Below are 24,586 nucleotides of genomic sequence, written 5' to 3'. Positions count from 1 at the left end.
AATGCTCTTTTTATAATAAGAGAATAATTATGTGTATAATATGAGTGGAACGAGTCACAATAACATCCCTCATTAATCTGCATTGTCTGAGCTGATGCGATAGACTGAGGTAAATTTGAACCAGGTAGTGCATCAATAGCTGCCTATGAGAATAGAAGCAATAATGCTGATCATACTTTTGTGCTACCTGTGGAACTCTTCAAGCCCATTAATTAGGGTGATTAGCCACAAACATTTCACTCTGGTGTAATTAATTTAGCAAAGGAGTTGCTGACATGAGAATAGTCCATTAACATAAGTGGTAATTTTGTTCTCTTGAGTATTACTGTATTCCAGTACCACAATTAGTCTCGAAAAACAAAAAGCTGGCAACTTTTTATGAAAATCAACACACGTTTCTTTTCTCCAGTCTTATGCTGGCTTCAAATGTGCTTAAGAGCTGAAGAAGATTTCAAATTGGCACTGAATGAATAAAAGTAACACAAAATATTAGCCTCCTACTTAGCAAACTATAATTCACAGTACCACTGCTGGCTGATCCCACTTTACTTCAATCAACTTCACTCTTCCAAACAACACTTGGCATATGTAATTAGAAATTATGGAGCCTGAATTGTAAACAGTATAATATTTATACAGTACTTCACAGTTGGATCTGATTTAGAAAGCACAGAAATGTGTGTATTTTTCAATTTAGCAAAAAAAGCTTGTAGTGCTTCTAAAGGAGATCAAAATGTGTCCTAGGCTCAGTATCTAGTGCAACACTAGTATCTGTCCATCTGCTGTGGTTTGTGGGTAAGATAACTCCATACTGAAATAATGGCTTGATTTAATCATTGCTGAGCTGAGATAAAACAAGCTCGGGATGGCGTCTCGCTATAGGCTGAGCAGGCAGGAAAGCAAACCCCTGAGAGATGAGATATGAAGGAGCAAAAAACTATAGAGAGAGAGGAAAAACACACATCAGAAATGATTATGAATCCAGCGAGCAGCATTGTTATTGATTTTTTCATCTTCACTTCGCTCATAAATAGCAGAGTGAGACAGTGTCTCATCTAGAAGCTCCAGCTCCCTGTTTACCAACAGCTCCCTGAACAGCAGGCACAATGCGATCAATCACGCGGTGCAGGTTTTGGCTTCTGCAGAATTCGTACAGAAATGCAAGCAAGGCTCTGCTCTCTGAGGCAGCCACTGCTCATCGTGTCCCTCAAGGCTGAAGGTGACCTGCTGATGACACTTGGCTAACAAAGAATTGTTACTAGTCTAAACGTCATATATAAACGTCACCCATATAAATGCTTTTGCAAATATTTGCGGATTTATAAGGGATTTCCACACCGCACTTAACCCGGGGTCCGTCATTCTAAACCCTGCTTTTAACCCCGGTTAGAGGAATGTTTCACACTTACAGCAGGATTAGCACTGCTTTTGCCCTGGGGTAATGAAACTCTTTTCTGAAACAGGGTTAGAGTCACTTTTGTGATTTTTAACCCTGCACTGCAAACATGACAAACATGTACAGTGTGAAATGCTTTGGTCTTGGAACGTTACAGCTAGATGTTTAGCAACAGACAGCTAATCAGTAATTAAACAGGATGTAAAAAGACTTAACAAAACATGACTCGGTAGCATTAGGCAGCAATAATCACTGAAGGCTAACTATTAGCAGACACCTGGTCAACTAACAAACTTCATGTGAAATATGTGAAATATAACAATATCTCTTTGGACACAGAACAGTATTTTTCTCTTCGCTGATGGGAAAGTGTGAAACAAGTCACAAGCTGTATTTGTATAATCATAATTGTTGATTCAACAAATTCTTTGTCCTTCTTGAGAAGCTCTATAAAGAAAATAATGATAATAATAATAATAATAATAATAATAATAATAATAATAATAATTATTATTATTATTATGATAACAACAACAACAACAACAATAATAATGATAATAATAATAATAATAATAATATTTTTTACAATAATAAAAAATATAAATTCTAATAAAAAAGCAAAATATATACATAATAATAAATTATTAGAATTGTATTATTATTATTATTATTGTTGTTATTATTATTATTATTAATAATAATCATAATAATAATGATAATAATTACAAAATATTATTATTATTATTATTATTATTATTATTATTATTATTATTATTATTATTATTATTATTATCATTATTATTGTTGTTGTTGTTGTTGTTATCAGAATCAGATTTATTGGCCAAGTGTGTTGACACACACAAGGAATTTGGTTCCAGCAGTTTGTGTCTCTCAAAAGTACAGACATAAATAACACTATATTATACAAACTATACAAGACAATGCAGATGATGAGATACAATATAGACAGAATGAGTATAAAATATGAATATAGAATGAATAAAATATATAAAATATATCAAATATGAATATAGAATATTATTATTATTATTATTAGTATTATTAGTATTATTATTATATGGCACTACTATATAATAGAGACAATTCTTTCAGTAAATTGGAAAGTGTTGAAGTTGGTTAAGTGCTTGTAGGTTTTTTACTTTAGATCGTTTATAGGAAATACTGTTACAAGAATATTGCTTGTGCTTCTTGGAATTTATGATTGTGCATGAGATTGAATTATTATGTTGACCTGGGTTGCTGAAATATATGAAATTATGCTAAACACTTCATTCCATCTGTTCTATGTCCCTGACACATACTGCAGTGTTATTTGTTTGGTCATAATATTGTAATATTGACAGCATTTTTTTTTTCTCTCATTGCTATTCAGGATGTGCTCACGAAGTGATATTTATAACAGGTTGTCCCAGGTTTAAAATGATTCTCTGTGAGCACTTCCTGCTGTTTTGTGTTCACAGTGACGAAAGTCTTGCAGCATTTTAGCCTAATCTGTGGGTTTGACCATGTAAAATGAAGTCAACTGAATGGCAGGAACGAGCAGAGTGATGAATGAGTGGCGCTGTGGATGGCAGAATAGGAAGCTGACAAACAGATAAGCGTATTATGCATTACTGTGTAAATGATTGTATGTTTTTGTAAGCAGTAAAAAGTAGAAAGTTCCATTACCAATTTTATTTGATTAAAAAAAAAAATCGGTAGATTCCTTACTAAATTATTACAGGGGCTTGTTTACCGTATTCAGGAGTCAACACAACACCACACTATATTCAACCTAGTATTTTATTTTACTACTTAGTCATTTCTGAAGAACTACTGGTAATGAGAAATGACTGCAAGGTTAGTAAGAATTTAAAATAAAATTTTAATCATTATTCTAAAGTGTTACAAATCAAACTAAGTGCATGCAATGTGTCTGTGGTGTGAAGGACCTTTTATTTTATAATACATTTAGAGAATAGGGAGATTATAGAGCGGCTAATCTCTGAAACAAATGGATACTGAAACTCTGAGATCTGAAAGACTGAGCTTTTTCTCCATACAAAGGCTGAAAAACTATGGAAATATGTGATGGTATATGGGTCTAAGTCTTTAATCTAGTGAACCAGTGTTAATACATTCATTTATAGAGACTTAAAAGCACTTTTGTACACAGCTTAGTATAAGGGTGTCTGCCAAATACAGTAAATATATAATAAAGCAACCACGGTTAATGATATTACATGCATACAGTAGGAAAAAAGAAAGGATGTTCAGTTTCTTTGTCATTTCTCTGTTGTAATTTGTCAGGACCTAAATAACAATTGTGAGGAGTTCACCAACTTCTATAGGCAAACATAAATAAATAACCTCATGTTAAAAAAAAACAAAAAAATAATTCAAGAGATTTCAACGTTATTTTTTCTTATACAAGAAGAAAACCAACATTCTTCAAAATTCAGTAACATGTAAAGCCTCATTTACAACAGTAACTTTTGGAGAACAGTCAAAATTTTTGGGGGGAAATTCTGACTCAGTCTTCTTGATATAATGATGTTTGAGGGCAGCACAGAATCTCATTGAGGTTGATTTTGAAAGTCATTTTAACACCTTGATTATATTCTTTAGCCATCAATTTGCTGGCGCACTTGGGATTATTGCTTAGGTTGCTAGACAGATCCTCACATTTGTTTCAAGAATATTCTGGAATAAAATGTAGCTCATCTGTATCACAGTGGTGTCACAAATAGTTTCCAAGGTTCTGTGGATGCAAAACAAGCCAAAACCTTCATCCTTCACCACCATTTTGGTATGAGGTGTTTATGTTAATACACTAAATTTTATTTTATTTTATTTTATTTTATTTTACATGGGTCCAAAAACATTTATGGTTTGTTCAAATGTCCTTTTGCAAACGTTAGTCGTGCTACCAAATTCTTTTTGGACAGAAGTGGCTTTTCTTAGCCACCTTTTATGAATCTTGTTCAATCTTTTTATGACTACAAAACTTACAGATGCCTGTAGTTCAAACCTTCTGAACTCCTGGGATGTTTTTCAACTGTGTTGAAGACTCTCCATTCGAAACAGTACTCAATAATGTATAATTTTGAGTTTTAAATGATTTGGAGATGGCCTCATAACCCTTCCTACATTTGATATCTTGATCTTAGCTCTATCTGTGGTCTTGGCTAATGTCCTTTATTCTTGCATGCATGTATGCATGATGCAGACACACACATTTACAGAGGTATTTCTTGATGTTTAACTTATCTTGTTCATTTCATTATGGTTTATTTCTCTCCGGTTTATGAATGTTAGTTTACTTTTTGGAATACATTGACTATGTACTAAAATCTGTGCTGTTTTTTTCTCAACAGAGAAGTTTGTGAGGACTACACAATTGACATTTAATGCCTGATAGATAAAAACAGAGAATTGAAGGTTGGTGTATTTTTTCCCATGACTGAAGCGCTTCCTTGTGCTCCTTGCTGGTGAATATACTGTAAATGACAGTTCCTGACAGTTATTGAACCTGTATTAAAAACAGTTAAACCGAGGTACATTAAACCACTTAAAAGAGCTGTTATACAGTGTGCTGGATAACTCAATGTTGTCGACTCTCAGCTGCCTATTACACGGTACTCAAAAAAGTCACTAGATTGTAGCCTGTAGCATAATACAAGTGTGATAGCCTCTTGACACAATCAGAAGATGAGTAGCAGTTGTGAGTAGCAGTAGAGCAATACTGACAACAAAATATATGCTAAATGATAAAAAAAAACCCTCAACCCATCATGTTTAAGGCATGAATGAGATTTATTCATGGATTTTTGTGCAACAAATGAACATGGACTGAGATTTTTTCCCACATACTTTTTTTGTGTGTATGTTTTATGTATATTTGATATGTTTGTTTTAGTATCTTATTTGCATGGTGTTAGGGCAACTGGAAGTGTTGACACTAGAAGTGGCAGTGTGCATGCACTATAGAGTAAAATAATGTGTGTGGAGAAGTTAATAGATTTGATTTGGAAAAAAAAAAAAATAAAGATTAAAAAATAATTCTGTTGTATTATGCTGTAAACAGTCAGCCTACATCTGAACTTCACAAGATATCATTTTTCCAGTGCAGACAAAATACAGGTGATGTAGTGTTGCCTGTTGTGTCAGGCAAATGATTCAATGTTGGAGGAGGAGCAGGGCCCAGTTTGTGACAGGCTTGCTTCCTGGTGCAATTAAATCATTCAGTTCAATTTTATTTATCTGGTGATTTTTAGAAAGCTCATAAATCTAGATGGAAAAAATCTAGACAAGCCAGTTTAAGATGATAAAAAAAAAAACACTGGATAGTGTGATTATATATTTCTCTTCTACACGGGTATACTGTAGAGTCCAGGACCGCTAATTGTATTCGGGGGAACTTGAGTTTGAGCATGAATTTTAAGTCTGATCTATCAAACTTAAGTTTTCAACTTTATCAAATTGTTCATGGCAACCACAGTCATCCACAGCCATCTTTATATTGTCTAATGATTTTCATGTGACAAGAACAGGGTGATTCTCAAATTCTCCAGATGTTTACAGATGTTTACACAGATTGCAAGGGGTTACAGGAGGGAGATATGTTGACCTGCTGCACATACTTAACCGAATGAATATTTACACAATATACCCATGCGTCCTGTCACTCCACCTAATCACAGTTCTGGCAACAAACTTGGTACTGCAGAATTTAGAGTTTTGTATGAAGGATCTGCAAAGAGCTAAAGCAATAGATGAGTTTTCGTATGGCAGTGAGGTAAGAGTTGTGTAATCATTTTAAGCAGTGTAGATCTGTGTATCCCAAGCGATAGCATCAGACGACACCAAGATGAGATTTCCAAATATGGGTGGGTGGTAGGATCAGCAGGGATAAAGCTATCCAGAGGGTTCACTGTCCCAACAAAACCTTAGCCTGAAGTGCCCTAAAATGAAGTGACTATATGGGTAAATATATTCCATGCATTATAGATACAGGGTCTCCAGTGTCATTCCTTAGTGAACCGTTATTTCGTAAACATTCTGGAAGTATGAGGAATCTACAGTATTAAATCTATTAAATCTTATGAAGTAATGGATTTTATTTTAGGGAGAGTAGAGGTGAACCTGAAGTGAGAAGTATTGGGGAAAGATGTGAGTATTATTGCACTTATTAGCTTTTAGGAATAATTAGATTTGATGTAAAAGAATTTGAGTGCTTTCACATGTTCGGACCATTTCCTGAGCCCAGTTATCCCTCGTTAATAGTATTTTTATATTGCTTTATATGAGCCTGTGGTAATGCCTGAGGATATAGATGTTTTTGATTTATATTACAACAATTATATTAGGTCCGAGACATACATATGATTAAGGCCATTAGATTCTCAGGAAATGTTGTGCTTAGACTAAATAAGTCTGGATTAAAAAAAATTCAGGAGTAAGAAAATATATCACAGTTTTAAAAAATCCTATGTAACAGCAGAGGCATTTATATCAGTGCCCTAAGAAGTTGAAATAAAATGTAATTAATTCCATTTAACTATTTTCCATTTTCATAACTACTACTCAACGTGGAGGAGCCAGATAAAGTGGATGAATTTTTAAATGTCAGGCTTTTAGAGGATGACTACCGCTGCGAGAGTAAAATATGTGTAACAGACTTCAGACGAACAACCAGAACAACTATAATTGTGAAATTGTAAATATCATGAATGATCGATGAATAACTCAGCACTAAATGCTGAATATGAGAATGGATGGTCAGATATGATGTGTGTAAAAATACACTCACTGAGTATTTATGACGAAATACCTATACACTTACACAATCATGCAAGTTAATTGTAAGTGCAATGTATAAAATGATGCAGATACGAGCCAGCAGCTTGAGGTGTTGTTCACATCAACCATCAGAACGAGGGAAAAAATGTGATCTCAGTGATTTTCAGCATGGCATAATTGTTAATGCCAGATGGTTGGTTTAAATATTTCTGTAACTGCTGATCTATAATTTTTACTTCTCTAGAGTTGTATAAAGAAAAACAGCTAGTGAGCAGCAGTTCTGTTGAAGGAAAGCCTTGTTGAAGAGAGAGATCAGCAGAGAATGCTAGCCAGACTAGTTTCAGCTGACAGAAAGGCTATAGCAACTCCATTAACCACTCTGAACTGTCATGGGGAGCAGAGACGTATCCCAGAATGCAAAACTGGACAGTTGAAGACCAAAAAAAAACATAGCCTGGTCTGATGAATCTGGATTCCTATAAGGCACACAGATAATTTGGTCAGAATTTGGCACCAACAGCATGAATCCATGTGCCCAACATGCCAATCAATCGTAGCTTTAATGCCACAACATCATGTTTACTCCATGCCATGCCATGTTTGCTCCATGCTTGCTGAATGCCACAATGAATGTGTCCATGAGTTTTGTTTTTGAGCAAAGGGAGATGCTACCTTGTATAAGTATATTGTTCCTATTAAAGTGCTCAGTGTGTGACATTTACATAGGACTACATATTTAGTTTTATGAACAAATTGGGGGACGCGGTGGCTTAGTGCTTAGCACTTTGCCTCACACCTCCAGGGTTGGGGGTTCGATTCCCGCCTCCGCCTTGTGTGTGTGGAGCTTACATGTTCTCCCCGTGCCTCGGGGGTTTCCTCCGGGTACTCCGGTTTCCTCCCCCGGTCCAAAGACATGCATTTTAGGTTGATTGGCATCTCTGGAAAATTGTCTGTAGTGTGTGATTGCGTGAGTGAATGAGAGTTTGTGTGTGCCCTGCGATGGGTTGGCACTCCGTCCAGGGTGTATCCTGCCTTGATGCCCAATGACGCCTGAGATAGGCACAGGATCCCCGTGACCCGAGGTAGTTCGGATAAGCGGTAGAAAATGAATGAGTGAGTGAGAGTGAACAAATTGTAAAATACAGTTACACTTCATACCCACTGTCCATAAACCCTATTTTTTTAAAGCAGGGGGGAAACTTATCTTAATGATCTCATTTAAGATCATTAGGTAAATTAGCTGACCATGTGTTATGGTTGTGACTTGGACAAACACTGATGCAATAAAGTTATTGGTTTACTGTGCCACAGACATTCATTTAAATATTCCTTTAAAGCCCATACTCATTTTAGGACATTTTTTAGCATTAAATATATGCCTTCAGCGATAATAAAATAGTTAGTACATCTTTAGTCCATTTATCAAGCTTTGAAAAGTGAGCGCCTTTTTGAAGAGGGCTTCTCAAGGCCTTGTCTCTTTTGCTGAATGTTGTTTACAGAAATATCATGGTAAAAGCAGGACATGAAGAAGAAAAAATAAGGAACAAGAAATCGCTTCTAACGTGCCTCTGAAATCACTAATTATCACAAATAATCAAAGACCCATTTAAAAGGAGCATTTCTTCAACATTATTCCTTTGAGCTTCATTTCTTTAAATCCCACATTTATCTCTCTAACATGTCTTAAATATTCAGCTCTCTCTGACCTTGGATCTTGTTATTTTACCACGCTCCATACTTCAGGTTCTTATTGATTCAGCTGTTTTATTTTGCTTTTTTGAAGGATGCATTTGTGCAGTGTCCCCTGACTTAGTACTCCTGAGCAGAGTTACACTTCTTTATTGAGCATTTGTAAAGGCAGTTTATCAGTGTGGGGGCGACATGAGAGCCCTATACATTACCACAGGCTGAAAGATGTCCTCTGGCAAAGCCGAACCTTTAGGTGACAGTGTAAGTTATTGCAGCTCACCAGTGTAGTCAATTTTACAGTGAGGTTAAACTCCTGGGAAGGATGTACACTGTTTACTCAAGCAACTGTGATCTGACCTTTAAATCATCCTCAGCTCAAGATGTCAGTCCCATGATATCAGCTGTAACGCTGAGACAATTTTATACACATACACACCACTAAACTCACAAACAGAGGCTAGTCCCAATTAAAGACTATTGTTGGTTCCATAATTTTTGATCCAAATGTCTTTTAATAGCATTTATCACTGGCTGTCATTCATCACGGACAATCATTTTGGTAATTGGGCCCAGTTATGAATTTATGCCAACTCTCAAGTCAATATAACGGGGCAAGTTTTTACATGCAAAACCAAGTTCTGCTCTCATGAGGGGGATTGGTGTTGCGGAAAATTGCATCATATAAAATAGGATTCGGTTCAAAAATACCGAGCCTATTCTTAACTCTGCAGAACAACATGACTTGCTTCAGATGAATACACTGTGGGGTCATTAGTAAGTGCTATACCATAGTGACATGGTATAAACTTTAACACGAGTATTGTTTATGTGTCTGGAAATGTTGTGGTCCAATATGACCATGTTTCCTAGTATACAGTATACGATCCCTATATCCCCAGATCTTTGATTTACCATCTAATTAGACAATAATATGGTGTCCAGCACTTAAAATTGTGCCCCTGTCTGTTCTTTAAACAGCTATTTTGAATTTGTTTTTGGTCAGTTGGTAAAACTTTATTATATATATTTCTATATTATACAAAAAAAAAAATGCTTTCATGGGTCATATAATTGCCTCATATTTAGTAGGACCAAAAAGTATATATATATATATATATATATATATATATATATATATATATATATATATATATATATATATATAGAGAGAGAGAGAGAGAGAGAGAGAGAGAGAGAGAGATTTCTAGCACTTTTATGTAATATTATCAAGACAAACAGCAATTTGTGTGGCATGCAAATAAAATATTTAAAAATTTTACATTTACATTTACATTTACAGCATTTGGCAGACGCCCTTATCCAGAGCGACGTACATAAGTGCTTAAAAACATGTTTATAGATGTCAAAATAATGTTTGGTGCATCATTCGGAAATGTTCCGAACATGTGTGAAATACAGACGTACAGTATTTGGATGTATAGGCAGATAGATAGGCAGATACAAATTAAATAAATCTATAAAAACGAACGCAGTGAAAGAGTGTGATGTGGGTGTGCAGTAGGATGTAAATGTTGTAGATATAAACAGCAGACGTGAGCGGAATTAAAGTGTTGGTGCAGTGCAAACATTGTAAACAAATACATTTGGTGGCTTTTTTTGACATCCTCTGCAGTATTTGAAAAAAAAAAAAAATCCACATTCTTAAATGCACATTTCACATTAATTAATTCAGGTTTCAATAATATTCAATCCATCATTTAATACAACAGAAATTTCATGTCATTAATTCAAAAACCTTTCCTAATAAATACTAGATATGTACCATAGTATAAAATAAAGTACTCCCACGCTTCAGCTAAACTAACAGCTTGTACATGGATAAATGTCTAGATGATTAAATTATGCTGTACACTAGGAAGAAATTAATAAATAATACACTTTGGAATTAATTCAACAATTTGGTCCTGGTCAAAATGTTTGCATATTCCTTATCACAACCACAACCATGAAATAGCAATATACCTTAAGCAGAGTTTTCATTTTGTATGAAGGTAATTACGTTTTAAATATGTCTCATGCTAAAAAAAAAAAAAGAGCATTTAGAAAATAAGCAGGGCAATGAATTTGTTTTTAAGTGCCACTTTTCTGTGCAATTCAATCACTATGGCAACTCTTCATATTAGTCACAAAGGGTCAAGGTGGGATGCCGTGATACTGTATTTTGTACAATGGTGGTATTCAGGTTCCTCTCAGCAAGAGAGAAAGGCACTGCTGACCAACCAAACACTTTGACCTACAATGTGTATTTAGCCTTGTAATCAGAGGAGCCAACAACCCACTGTCTCGCTCGCATCAAGCTGAGCCATTAATGAGGTTAAAATGTAAACAATCCCTCTCTGCTCTGAACCGCTTGAACTGGAGGACCAAGAGGTCTACAATCAGGGATGTCAGCGGGAGAGGGTCGTCTGAGCAACAGCCATTACAGGCAGATGTATTTGTTTAAGCTCTCTCTCTCTCTCTCTCTCTCTCTCTCTCTCTCTCTCTCTCTTTCTTTCTTATTTTGAGAGCCATTGTGCAGAATGCTAGGGATGGAGACACAGCAAGAAACCATGAATTGCATACACTTTGGAGTAAAAATGTGCTTAAGAAATACTTTATTGAAGTGCTAAAGTCAGAATAAAGGGCAATATGATAACAATGTATGTTGTGATATGCTGAAAATGTGCAATAGGAGGTTGATAATAATTGAAATATTTATTAATGGACATATTTAATGCTTTACTTAAATCTAACTCCTACATCCATCCCAGAGCACACACGCACACACACACACACACACTCACACACTCACACACACACCATCATCCTCAGTATGATTCTTTGTCCTCTCTGTGAGCATATAAAAGGCTTAGATATCGTCCATTCTTTTTAGACCATGTGAACTGACAGGAGGATAGAGAAACAGAGGATAAAAGTTTGATAAATAAATACATGTAAATGTGAATAAGAAAGAGTGTGGGATAACAGAAGTGTGGGTGTGATAAGGGAACTTTATTTGTGTACTTGTGCATAGAGAAAGAAGGGAAGGAGAGATATATTTATAGAGGTTGTAATTTTTGTCAGTGGGTCATGTTTACAGGCAAATATGATTTTGTGTGTGTGTTTGTTTGTTTGTGTGTGTGTGTCTGTAAGAGAGAGATAGCCAAATATAGGAAAAGTGAGAAAGATAGGACAGCGAGAGAAATTCATCTGACTGTTAGAAGAATCATCCCGAAGTTATTTATCTTAAGACGTCGAGACTCACGACCACCACATGAACACTCTAATCACTGAACCACCACAATTAATATACTGTGTGTGTGTGTGTGTGTGTATGTGTGCATTTTCCTGTCTGCATAAAGGCAAAAAAAATTAACACCCTTGATCATTTGTTCCACATGCTTCAGATTTTAATGAGTCACAGTCTATTTTTCCATTTGCTTAGAATTTAATAGATTTCATATCACCCTATTAGAGCAGGTTAAAGTGCAGTTCATGCTTCTCACCCTTTCTTTGTAATTCTTTGAAATGTTGGTTGCCATTTCTCTTTCTTTGCTTGTTTGAACAGTTTCCAGAGAGTTTAAATTGTTCATCTCTCTTGCTCTAGTGTTGGCACTGAAAACGTATTCTCTTGACTCCTGAGGAGTTTAATCATCACAGAAATCTTGAGCGATAATGGAGAGACTGTTCAGTCAATAACCAATATCTGAGTTTTACACTACAAACACATGCGATGCTCACTGCTGTATCTGCAATCGGAGAGGCCACGCCGCTACTGGACTCTAATGAGTCCATCCATCAGTTTTGACTGCGTTGTAATATTTCTGCCTGCATTCACACGAATGCCAGTGAATTTCTCATATTCACTTCAGCTTTTACAACATTTCCTGTTGTGTTGCTGTATCTGTGGTTTGATGAATCGATTGAAGATATGATTAAAATTTCATGAGAAACAGACCGGCTATGGTGATGTTGCCGGAGCAACAGGATGACGCTTTATCATGTATGAAGAGAACCGGTCAGGCCCTAGTTTGAGAAATCAAGTGTTTCGATTTAACAGTGCACCGGTTGATTGCGGGAATACGACATGAAATAAGGTTTCATCTGTCTCAATTTGTTTGTTAATGCAAGTGCCGCTGTTTCTTAACAGCGTGACTGTCAGAACACTTCAATTTTCAGTGATAAAATTGAAAAGAAAATAGATGTGTACGTTAAGGTTGCACACACAGCTTTTTTTGAAATGGTTTCAGCGACAATTAGACTGAGAGGAACTGGCTTTTCCTGTGTCATCCTGTCAGAGTGATTATGTTTAAGACACAGAGCAGAGGAGGACAGAAGGCGATGGCACTCTAAAAATACTCCTGCAAAGAGATGGCATTGGCAGGTCTCCCAGCCTTCATCCAGGCCCAGTTGATTTAGCTTAGCACGAAACATGTTGGCAGCAGTTCTTACCGATAGGTATCACTTTTTAACCATTCAGAGTGGAATACGGAAAGGGTGGATTGGCTTTAGCTGCTGATCCGCCCTTTTCTTTTTACATTTCAGATACTTCAGAGATCTGCTTTTGCTTTTTTTTCCACCATTCTTTTATTGTCATAAAACAGAACGAAGTGTAAAGAAGTGAATGCTGAAATGACATATAGATTTTCGAGGTTAATGGCTTTCTTTTGCGAGATCTAGTTTTTCAATGTAACAGTGAGGTGAGCTTTTTCTAAAGAGCTTTTTCCTAATGTTTCTATAATTTGATTCTCTGAATTGTAAGTGTAGCATAATAAAAGCACATTTACTGCGTTCAGGGACAATTGAACATTTCTCAACATGAATCACAACCATATAGTCACCAGTTCATATATTGTGCATAAACACACAGTGCAAAATGTCATCGTATGTAATAAGACTTATGAATCATTAACGATTGAAAGACCACCATGTTTACTGGAAGAGTACAATGTGAATGGATTAAAGTGTCTTTGAATTTTCAAGGCTGAAAATGGAGGCATTAGATTGAGGAATCAGAATGAAGATAAACATATTTATCTCCTTTAGTAATAGAAACCTTTGTGGGATCTTAATTTGTTCACACCAGCTCTCCAATAATGGTTTGCATCTAAACATTTTGCAATTATTGCCATTATAGGATTCAATTTTACTCTCCATTTGCTCTACCCATTCTGCTAGCCCAGAGCTCAAAACTAATCCTACACATTTACGTATCCACTTTTAGCGAATTCCCACCAACGCAGATTAAGCTTTTCTCCGATTAGATAGATTCATTTTCCCTGACATGTCAAACAAGCCAAGTCTCCTATTCCAGCACTGTGTTTCTGTGCATAATGTGTTCTTTATAAATGGTCTGCTTATGTAATGCATTTTTTTAACTGCTCCTTACTTAACCTTTTTTAACATCTGTTCAAATGTACATTGAATTGACGACTACTTGAGAATCATGGACTTGAATGTGTTTGGCAATGTGTTGGCACAACTCTTTACACACTCAAGGGCTTTTCACACGGCACTTAACTCCAGATTACAGCCGTACTAAACCATGCTTTTAACCCCGGGTAGAGGAACATTTGACACTTGTAATTTTGAAGCGGGTAATGAACCCTGGGTAATGAAACCCTGCTCTGAAGCCGGATTAGCAACTCCACATTGTGGTGCCAAACGTGTACCGTGTTAAAACGACACAGTGTTAGAATTTTACAGCTTGATGCTTACAGTAGACAGCAGGCAGAATTAAACAGGGTACTGTATATATCACATAAAAACCAGGACGTGCCAATAAAAGGCCACGTTCACACTGCAGGTAAAAGTGGCCCAAATCTGATTTTTTTGGGGGTCAAGTGACCAGGTCAGACTTCTTCAGGAGTAGTGTGAACACTCAAATCTAGCCCAGATCTGATTTTTTCAAATCAGATTCAGACCACTTCCATATGTGGTCCTGAATCAGACCTAAATCTGATTTTTTCCAATGTGGCCGCAGTGTGAACAACCAAGGCGGATTTGATGCGACCTTTACGTCAATCTACATCAACATTCGTCACAATTATGCGCCGGCGAGTACGCACACAAACGTGACTACGCCTACAAAATGGATCAAATAATCAAAAGTTGCCCTCGACATCCGAAAATTTTCAAAACACTGCGTCTCTGTGCTGCCATTACACAAACATTTAGAAAGAAAAGCGAAAATGCTTACTTCCTCCATAACCTCGCCAACTTTAGCGCAACGGCGTGCTGCGTGTGACGTCATTGTTATCGTTCGTTTGCGCATGCGGGTCAGTTCAAAACAGCAAACAGTTCACACTGGTATCTGATAAAGGCCACATTTTAAAAGGTAATGTGAACAGACAAACAAAAAAATCAGATCTGAGCAAAATATCCGAATTGAGCATTAAGACTTGCAGTGTGAACGTGGCCATAATGTCTCTGTAGCATCAGATGACAAAACACTGAAAATCACAGAAGTGTGTGCCGTAGCACAGCGAACGCCTGGTCAACTACACAACATATTTAAAAAGGCCAGAAAAGATTACAAAACTATAAAAGAACAGCAGAGTTATCCTTTTTTCTCACTGATGGAAAGCATGAGAAAGCTGTGGTTTAAAGCGGTCGTTCACTGTATTTATCCATTCACTGGTGTTGATACACAAATATGCAAATAAGAAGGTTAGGCCAGGGTTTAGGAACGTACAGTGTGAAATGTCAGATTATGAATAGTTAGAATTAATTGTTAACCCCAGGCAAAGCATGAGCAGTGTTTAATACCAAACATGATAACCCAGGATTATGTTTACCCGAGTTTACAATAACCCATTTCATGTGTAAAAAGCCCTTGAGAATCACAATGTTTTTGTTAAAAAAAGATGTTCTGGTTTGAACCTTAGATAAAGAAAGAAGGGCTCTGTTCCTGGATTCTACCTGGAACTTTTAAGAGCTTCACCTACAAGCCAAAGAAAAATTCTATATTCTATTTTTTTTTTTAAAAAAAATCTATATTTGAGATGCGTGTGAATTCATATGGAATTGTGTTTTGAGATCTTCAATCACTATGGCAACTCTTCATATGCAGGTTCCTCTCAGTGAGAGGAAAAGCTTCTGTTCATCTCCAGTAACGAATTGTATTAGTTTAGACAATGCAAGCATTGATTATTTGGCTCACTGGTGATTCTAATGGCAGACAAAAAAACAGCCTTTTCTTTCTGCTCATGATATTGGTTTTGCAGGAAATTAAGTTGCTGTTATTATATTCAATATCACTCCAAAAGTCCAGTTTAAGTGGGTCCTTCATCATCCTGCCATTCAGTCAATTCCTACTGAAGATTATCCACTTTGGCGCCTATTTCCCAGGCTGACGTTGGTGTGAACGCAAGTTATCATGATTATGAATAATGATATGGTATAAATTTGATTTTATGACATCTTTTCATAGCAATTTATGTGATTGATTGAATTCATAAGGCAGATTTGATGCAGCTGCATTTTAAAGGCGCAAAAATCTGCATCTGCCCATTTGAGTCATCATATAATTATACATTACATGCTAGTTGCACACTAATTGCTATGTTTGTAATCAATATGTTATTAACAGCAAAGAAATAAGGTTTATTCTAATTCTTCTTCACTGTAAGACCTTCATATTAGTTGTATCCAAGGAAACCACAGCTTAGGCAGCCTCCGGTCCATTTTGGGGCAATTAGCGTGCAGTTCAGTACAGAACTTAACAGAAGGCACTGCCTCAATGTCTCAAGAAAAAAAAAAGGCTTATTACTGACATGTAGAATGTGAACAAATTGTATTTGTAACCTCACTTTTAAAGCAAGACATTTACATCCATAACTCTCCACACAGAAATTTAATTACATCAAATAAAGTATGATTTATACTGTAAGATGTATTTTTTCACTTCACAGCGAATTGAGCATTAAAGAAGAATAGGAGCATGAAGCACTCTGCCATAAATGTACACTGTTATAGCAATACAGCTGAACCTGCACTGTATGATACCACCATAGCAGGCCAGGGGAATTTGTACGTTTTTTTGTGTTTATGTATAAGGGGATAGAACCTGGATCAAATTGGGTACAAAGGCTATAATGTGTCTTCTGTAAGGTTTAGTGGCATTGATGAGCTCCCTTGTGCTTGGATGTGTGCACAAGCTGCAATGATTAACTACAGCGATTCCCCTTACGCCCGCACAGCCACATGACGTCCATCATCTTTAGGTGCGGAGAAGAAGAGACAGATGTTTTATTCATTAGCGTATGCTTCCTTACTGCCCGTACTCTATGGGACTCACTCCTGTCAGCGGCCTGTGGCTGGAAGAAGCCGAACGAGAGGCGCCAAATTGGCCACAGAACAGAATTATAATTTGTCTTTGCTTTCAAGATTAACATTTTCTATAGACTCCCAAAAGTGAGGACTGAAAGGATGAATTAACCACATCAAAATAAGTGGCCTGGAAAGACGAGGCACTTGTAGCGAGAACAATAAACACTCTCACTTCACTTTGTCCTTTGGTTTTTCTATTTCATTAACCTGGTTAAATTTAACATACATCATTTCACAATTCCCTCTTCCTCTCAGCCCCCTCCTTTTCTGCTATCATTAGGACTCTCTTTTTTTTTCCTGTCCAAAGCTGACATTATGAACTCTATATATCTGTTTTTTTTTTTTTTTGTATTATATAACTTCATGTATAAGCTTTTCATTCTCTTCCATAGGTCTGTAGGGTGACACTAAAATTGACAATCTTGGATTTCGGACCAGATTTCATTTTGAATCCAATTAAAGTAACTGAGGCTAAATTGTTTTTTCAAGGTCCTCTCTGGTTGGATTGAACGCCAGCATGCAATTTGGTATAAGCATGAACAGAGAAGACAGATGAGTAGCAAGAGGGAGAAATTAATTGCTGGGGAGAAAGGTTGCAATTGATTACTCTTCACACTAGCACTGTGTGGCACCTCTGAGCTCTGGAGGCTAGGCGAGACCTCACTAGGCTCTCTATAATGATACACCTAGACAGTGCCACTACAATTTAAAGGATAAGAGATTTTATACCAGAAACCTCCTTACAGCAGATATTGGCTGACCAGAATATAAAATATACTGTATAGAACTTATATACACTGCCTATCAAAAGTTTGGGAGCAAACTTTTTTTTTTTTATTATTTTATGGTTAAGTATAATTTCTATGTAAATAATTATAGGAACTGTCATGGGACATTTACAAAAACAAACAACAAAAAAAGCGAAAGCAAGTGCAACAAACATCTTTATTAATATATTTTGGATTTATATAAAAAGGTGGAATAAAAACATGAAACTAACAGCATGAATGCTAGCAATGACTGTAATTGGGCACACATTGCCCAAGCCTGCCCCTACTGCAGTTAGTTCACTGGAGAACAGTTGGTGAGTAAGTTAAGTATAGCCAGTATTACGTAGTTATATGATACACCAATGGTCACATCAGCATATCTGAACCAATATACAATGGAGATTCTGGAAAGAGAAAACGCTTTAATTAGATGTATTAGCTCCCTACATGTCTGACACTTGAAGCAAACTGGACAAACACTCTATGCTTTGTCGTGCACACACATGACACTGTGAAGGAAATATGCCTATGTATATACATCTCATACTGTTTAATTAAACACCCATATCCACAGGTATAATAGTTAAAGGATTTTATTGAACCGCTGAATATAATTAATGTTTCTAGAGTGTTAAAAAATGTTAATGACTCGGAGCACTGAAAGCAAAAAGTCCATTTGTTTGGGAGGGAAATATTGGGTGCCACATCTGCAAAAAAAAGTAAACACTCTCTTGTTTTCTATTATTGATTGCCATGGTTGAGTGAATTTATTATTTTTAAAGCATAGTAGCTGCTAGATGGCTTGTTCTGCAACACAATTTTGGCCTATGTTCACAAAAGTCCTGATTCAGCAAACATGCCACTGAAAAAGCCAAACAGAAAACTCGTAATCCATTTAGAACAGGTTTTATTTTGGTTTAATACATTGGTTGTATTTCTACAATACCAAAATGTAAGTAAGGAATTTTTCAAAACAAAGGCAGAGTCTTTTTGCAGGAGACAAGTTAACATTAGTGAACATTAGTGATTTGAAATGCGGTGTCTGCGCTGCACACCCTTTGTACCTAAAACCTTGCAATCCTGGATATGAGATAAAAAACAAGTTCATTGCAATTAGGCTGGAAAAATCTTTTTGTACAATGAATGGTTTGCTCTAGAAGCCCATCTTTTACATGGTCTTACTGAGCTCTGAAAAAAAAAAACCTAAGTATTTCTGTACATATCTACTATATGAAATATTGTTCTTAGACCTTTGTCAGGAAGATCTACAGGGGATCTGGGTCAGTAAATAAAGTAAATAAAGTAAATAAAGTTCTGCAAAATTGCTATTTGTTGTTATAATTTCTGAATGAGGACGACGAGGAGCCATGTTTTTTTAGAACATCGGTCAAGATGGTCTCAGGTTTATTCACGTAATAAGGAAACTGGAATAAATATATGATTAAATTCTTTACTGCTCAATTCAGCAGGCCCTGGTTATGCAGAGAGATAGCCAAGAGACTGTATTTAATTCTGATCTGATCTTTTGGGATTTTCATGCACAACATTCTCTATAGTATATTGTGAAATAAAGTGTGTCGCTTCTGTGGCCGGAAAGACCTTGCTGAAGAGAACAGTTGCCAGACTGGTTTAAGCTGATACGAAGGCTACAGTAACTCAAATAATCACTTTTTCTATCCCATAGTGAGTGGAAAAGCATCTCAGATTGCACAGCATGACAAAGCTTTAGGTGGATGGACATCAACAGCAGAAGACCACCAGCCTTGTTTAGGTGCTTAACAAAAGATAGATAAATGTACTGTACACAGACACATCATTCAAACTGAATGATTTTATTTTTTAGTAAATAGTTTTGTGTAACAATACAGAAATACCTCAGGTATAACTTCAAGGTTTCAGTTTCTAAAGGGAGAATTACAGTCACTTTTCCATTAATAATGCAGTTTTAATTTGTTTTGCAAATTGTGCGGACCATATATTCGGTGAAAAGTAATTATGTCTGTTCTTTTAGCCTGATAAGCTGTATCACATAATACTTAAAAAAGAACATTTAGACAAAGCATATACATTTCACTTTGATAGACTTTGATTATTTCTATTTTTTGGATTATTTCTTATTGTCAAACTTATGCTCAACAAAAGGTCAATTGTGTATTGTGTATGTTATTGTGTATTGTCTCTTGTGTAATTTTTTTGTTTGCACTGTCTCTTGTCTTGTCTGTCTTGTTTGTCTTGTCCTGCACTGTTTGCACCAGGTTGCACAGTTGCACTTTATGTATCTAGGACTAACTTACTAAGTCCTTATACAGTAGCTCTGTCTTTGCTTTATGTAGCATTATGATCCTGGAAAAACGTCTCATTTCACTGTGTACTGCAACAGCTACAGTATATATGGTTGAAATGACAATAAAAGCTTCTTGACTTCTTCCTGACTTCTTGATAACAAGTTTCCCCACAGTTTATTCTTATTCTAGTATATAAAGTAGAACAAAACACATGAAAGTTCCCAAGCGAATGATTGCAATTACACAAAATGTTTACCTTGTCTACTGCGTAGGAGAAGAATGTTTATAATTGCAAACAGTGAGATACATATTTCCTGAAAGGTAATGATTGTAATAAGAGATTGTGCTATTTACATTTCTTCACAATGTTCTGATGAGCAACACTCTACCCATATAAATAAATGGGATTATCTGTGCTAGATGTATCACTATAAAATAAACAATGTTACAGCAATAGCTGTAATAATTTATTAATACAGTACGTAACAACTGATATTATTCAAATCATGATGACCAAATGAAATAAAACACAGTATGTGCTTAAATTAACATCACAGAGCAGGATCTATATTATAATATTAGTGACATTATTCTAAAGATTAGAGAGTGAAGTCACATTTAAACCAATATAAAGTTTAGGGACACATGAAGCTTTCAGTAAAATAAAATCAATCAAGCAGGATCAATATTCTGTGCTATCACTCATATGCTACATTCACAGTGACTCGCAGCAATAAAGAGACTGGAGATCATTCATCTTCAGTGAGAGCAAGCGACTACAGGCGACATGAACGACAACAACTGTATGTGGTAAAGTTGAGAAAAGTTGAACTTTATGCAGCTTGGTGCAGCAACTACCAATGGGATTGAAGACCTTTTTAGATTGCACACTGCTTCTCCTTCATCTCATATGATATAAAAGTTTACCTCCAAGATCTTGTCACTCCTCACATTGCAGCACCCTCCCTCCAATCTACTAGCGCTGATCTCTCAGGGCAAGAAGTAAGTACACAGCAAGACTCTTTTCTGTTCTAGCAACGAAGCGGTGGATGAAATTCCCCTAGATGTCCGAACAGCTGAGTCACTGGCTGTCTTCATACGACGGGTGAAGACCTATCTCTTCTTAAAACACTTACACTAACACTTATTTTCCCTGTTTGTTTTATCCCAAGTCTGTAACCTAGTGAGCAAGTGTTAATGTATGTATTGATAGAGACTTCAAAGCACATTTGTACGTCACTCTGAAAAAGGGTGTCTGTAAAATGCCTAGAATGGAAATAAGATTCATCAGATTGATGCTCCAGAATGGTTCATTTTAGTGGCAAGAAAACTGATTTGAATGCTAATTGCAGTGCCAACTGATAAACTTTATTACTATGGCAACCAATAGTAGGAACACCTACATAGTAGTAGCTTTACAGCTTGCTTTACAGCTTGCCAAGTTGCTTTACAGGTTAATAGTTAATATCACAATTGTTAGAACATCTATATTACATTTACTGTCAGTAACAAGGGATAAAAACGGACCCAAATGCACGAAAGCTTAACAAAAACAGGATTTATTAACGTAAAAAACACTAAACAGGACAAAGACAAACCAGACAAAGCCAACAGCAGACAAAGACAACAGGATTCCGCGCTGCACAAGGCAACGCGGCTCAATTAAATAATACAAATAATCATGACACATGAGGGACAGGTGTGCAGAGGCGGGGAGGAAAAGACAAGGGCAGGGCAGACACGTGAACAAGGAACATAAACAAAAGGCACATGGCCAAAGTCCGGGCAGAGTCCTGACAGTACCCCCCTCGAGGCGTGGCTCCTGACGCGCCAATCCGTCCTGACAGTCCCGACGGGCACACGGCACATGGCGAGGCAGTTGGGGGGAGCAAGGCACACGGCGAGGCAGGTGGGGGGAGCAAGGCACACAGCGGCGCAGCCAGAGTGGCCGAGCGACGTCCACAGCCGAACAGGAGGGCCGAGCGACGCCCACAGCCGAACAGGAGGGCCGAGCGACGCCCCCCACCAGACAGGGCCGGGGCGATGTCACAGGACAACGAAAAAGTCAAAACAAAACTTGGGCTGGTGACATGGCCCGCAACCAGGAAGTGAGGCGGCGCCCCCGCGGAGAAACCGGAAGCGGAGTGGCGTCCCTAACCGGAAAAATGCTGACCAATGTCACCAAAACCGCGAAGTCCAGGAGAAAAAAAAAAATCCAATAAGAAAAAAAAAATTCTTCCAATATCGGCCGGTCCAAACTGCAGCTGTCCTGCTGGGTCCTGGTCTGGCGGAATCCTTCTGTCAGTAACGCGGGATAAAAACAGACCCAAATGCAGGACAGCTTAACAAAAACAGGATTTATTAACTTAAAAAACACTAAACAGGACAAAGACAAAGACAACTGGATTCCGTGCTGCACAAGGCAACGCGGCTCAATTAAATAATACAAATAATCATGACACATGAGGGACAGGTGTGCAGAGGCGGGGAGGAAAAGACAAGGGCAGGGCAGACACGTGAACAAGGAACATACAGTAAACAAAAGGCACATGGCCAAAGTCCGGGCAGAGTCCTGACATTTACACTATTTAGCAGTGTATTTAGCACTACTTATCCAAAGTGACTTACATTTTATCTCGTTTTTATATATCTAAGCAATTGAGGGTTAAGGGCCTTGCTCAGGGGCCCAGAAGTGGCAGGTTGGTGGACATAGGAATCAAACTCACAACCTTCCGATTGGTAGCCCAACACCTTAAACACTAGGCTACCACATTACTATAGTGCGATGTAAGAAGTCATTGCAATAAGAATTTAACCGAAACAATAAGCTTTGTAACTGGGATAATCAGATAACCTTTCATTCCACCATTGTGTGACGAAACCTTCTTAGACTTCTTAGGCATTATATGAAAATCAGTGTATCAGCAAAACACAGACACTGCCCTTTGGAATGAGAAAAAATGCTGTGAAAACTTCTTGCCATTTCACTTATTACTTTATTCTCATACGAACACTCTTGATCAAACTATATGGCATTCTCAATTTCTGCCTGCTTTAAAGATGAAAGCATTTAAGTGCCTCTAGGAGTACGGTGGCAAGTTGCTAAGTTTAGCTACTAAGGTCTGAATTAGAAAGGCTTTTACATGCATTTAGAGGAAATGGCTTCCTCTTAACCACTCTTTGCATGGAAACCTCAGCAAATATGATTACTCTTTTTCAGGGTGTGACTGTGGCACAACTCCATGTACGTCCGTTAAGGCTGTGTGGAGGTGTATTTATGTCTGGAAGTATTTAATGGTGCTACAGCAGTTTGCATAAAAACCACAGATTAATAAACATACCTACATGTCGGAAAGTTAAAAACGGTGCAGTGTTTTCTGAGCAGGAGACATAAGAATGGTTTTAGTGGTTCAGTGATGATCAAAGATGGTAAAAAAAAAAGAAAGAAATTGGCCAGCACCTGGAGCGAATCAGTTGTCAGGAATGTGTGTTGTCCAAAACCCTGGATCTGTTTTTAGAGTGTGCACTTTTGACCGGCTCAGTTTGGGCAGTTCGGGGCTGTTATTCTGGCTGAAGGAGGGTATGTTTATAGGCCAACATACCTGAAAACTGTGTAAGGTGGTTTTAATAAGTGTCTCATTTGATCCTGGGTAGCCTCCAGTGAAAGCTAACTCTCTCATGCTGTCTCTGGGTATCTTATTCCCTTCACCTGGCAGTGTCTGCCCTCCAGATGTCCCACGGTTCTTTTCATCTCTCTAGGAAGCTGTGGCAGGATGAAGTTATTTGTTTTAACATTTTCAGCCAGGGGAAGGGAAACAAAGAATACACTGCCTCGCCTTTGTTCACCGGCATTCGAGGTGGAAAAATATCATCTCCCCCGTCTGAGTAGTGTGAACTGTAAGAAATTACAGAAATTGCACCCAAATTCCACTCCAAGGTACACATCTAAAAGAGCTCATTCCTAAAAAGGCTTAAGTATCATAAGGTAATACGTTTAGGACTCTAAAGGTATAAAGTTGATTCAATTATAAATATGGGAACGGCAGCAGGACATTAAGCATCACCACGAACAAAGGGTCTACGTGTGACTGCGATTACCATTTAAAGTGACCATTTGGTTGATAGTAACTGTAACAATACCAAGCCAAGGTATACATGACCGTGGTGACCGCGATTACCATTTAAAGGGACTATTTGACTGATAACAATTGTAACAATAACAGGACAAGGTACTGTACTGTATACGTGACCGTGATTAACATTTAAAGACATCTGGTGAAATAACAAGGTGTGACCCAGCCCTTTGGGAGACA

Source organism: Tachysurus vachellii, chromosome 3, assembly GCF_030014155.1.
Source record: "Tachysurus vachellii isolate PV-2020 chromosome 3, HZAU_Pvac_v1, whole genome shotgun sequence".
Lineage (NCBI taxonomy): Eukaryota > Metazoa > Chordata > Actinopteri > Siluriformes > Bagridae > Tachysurus > Tachysurus vachellii.
Note: the sequence above shows the minus strand (reverse complement) of the source record.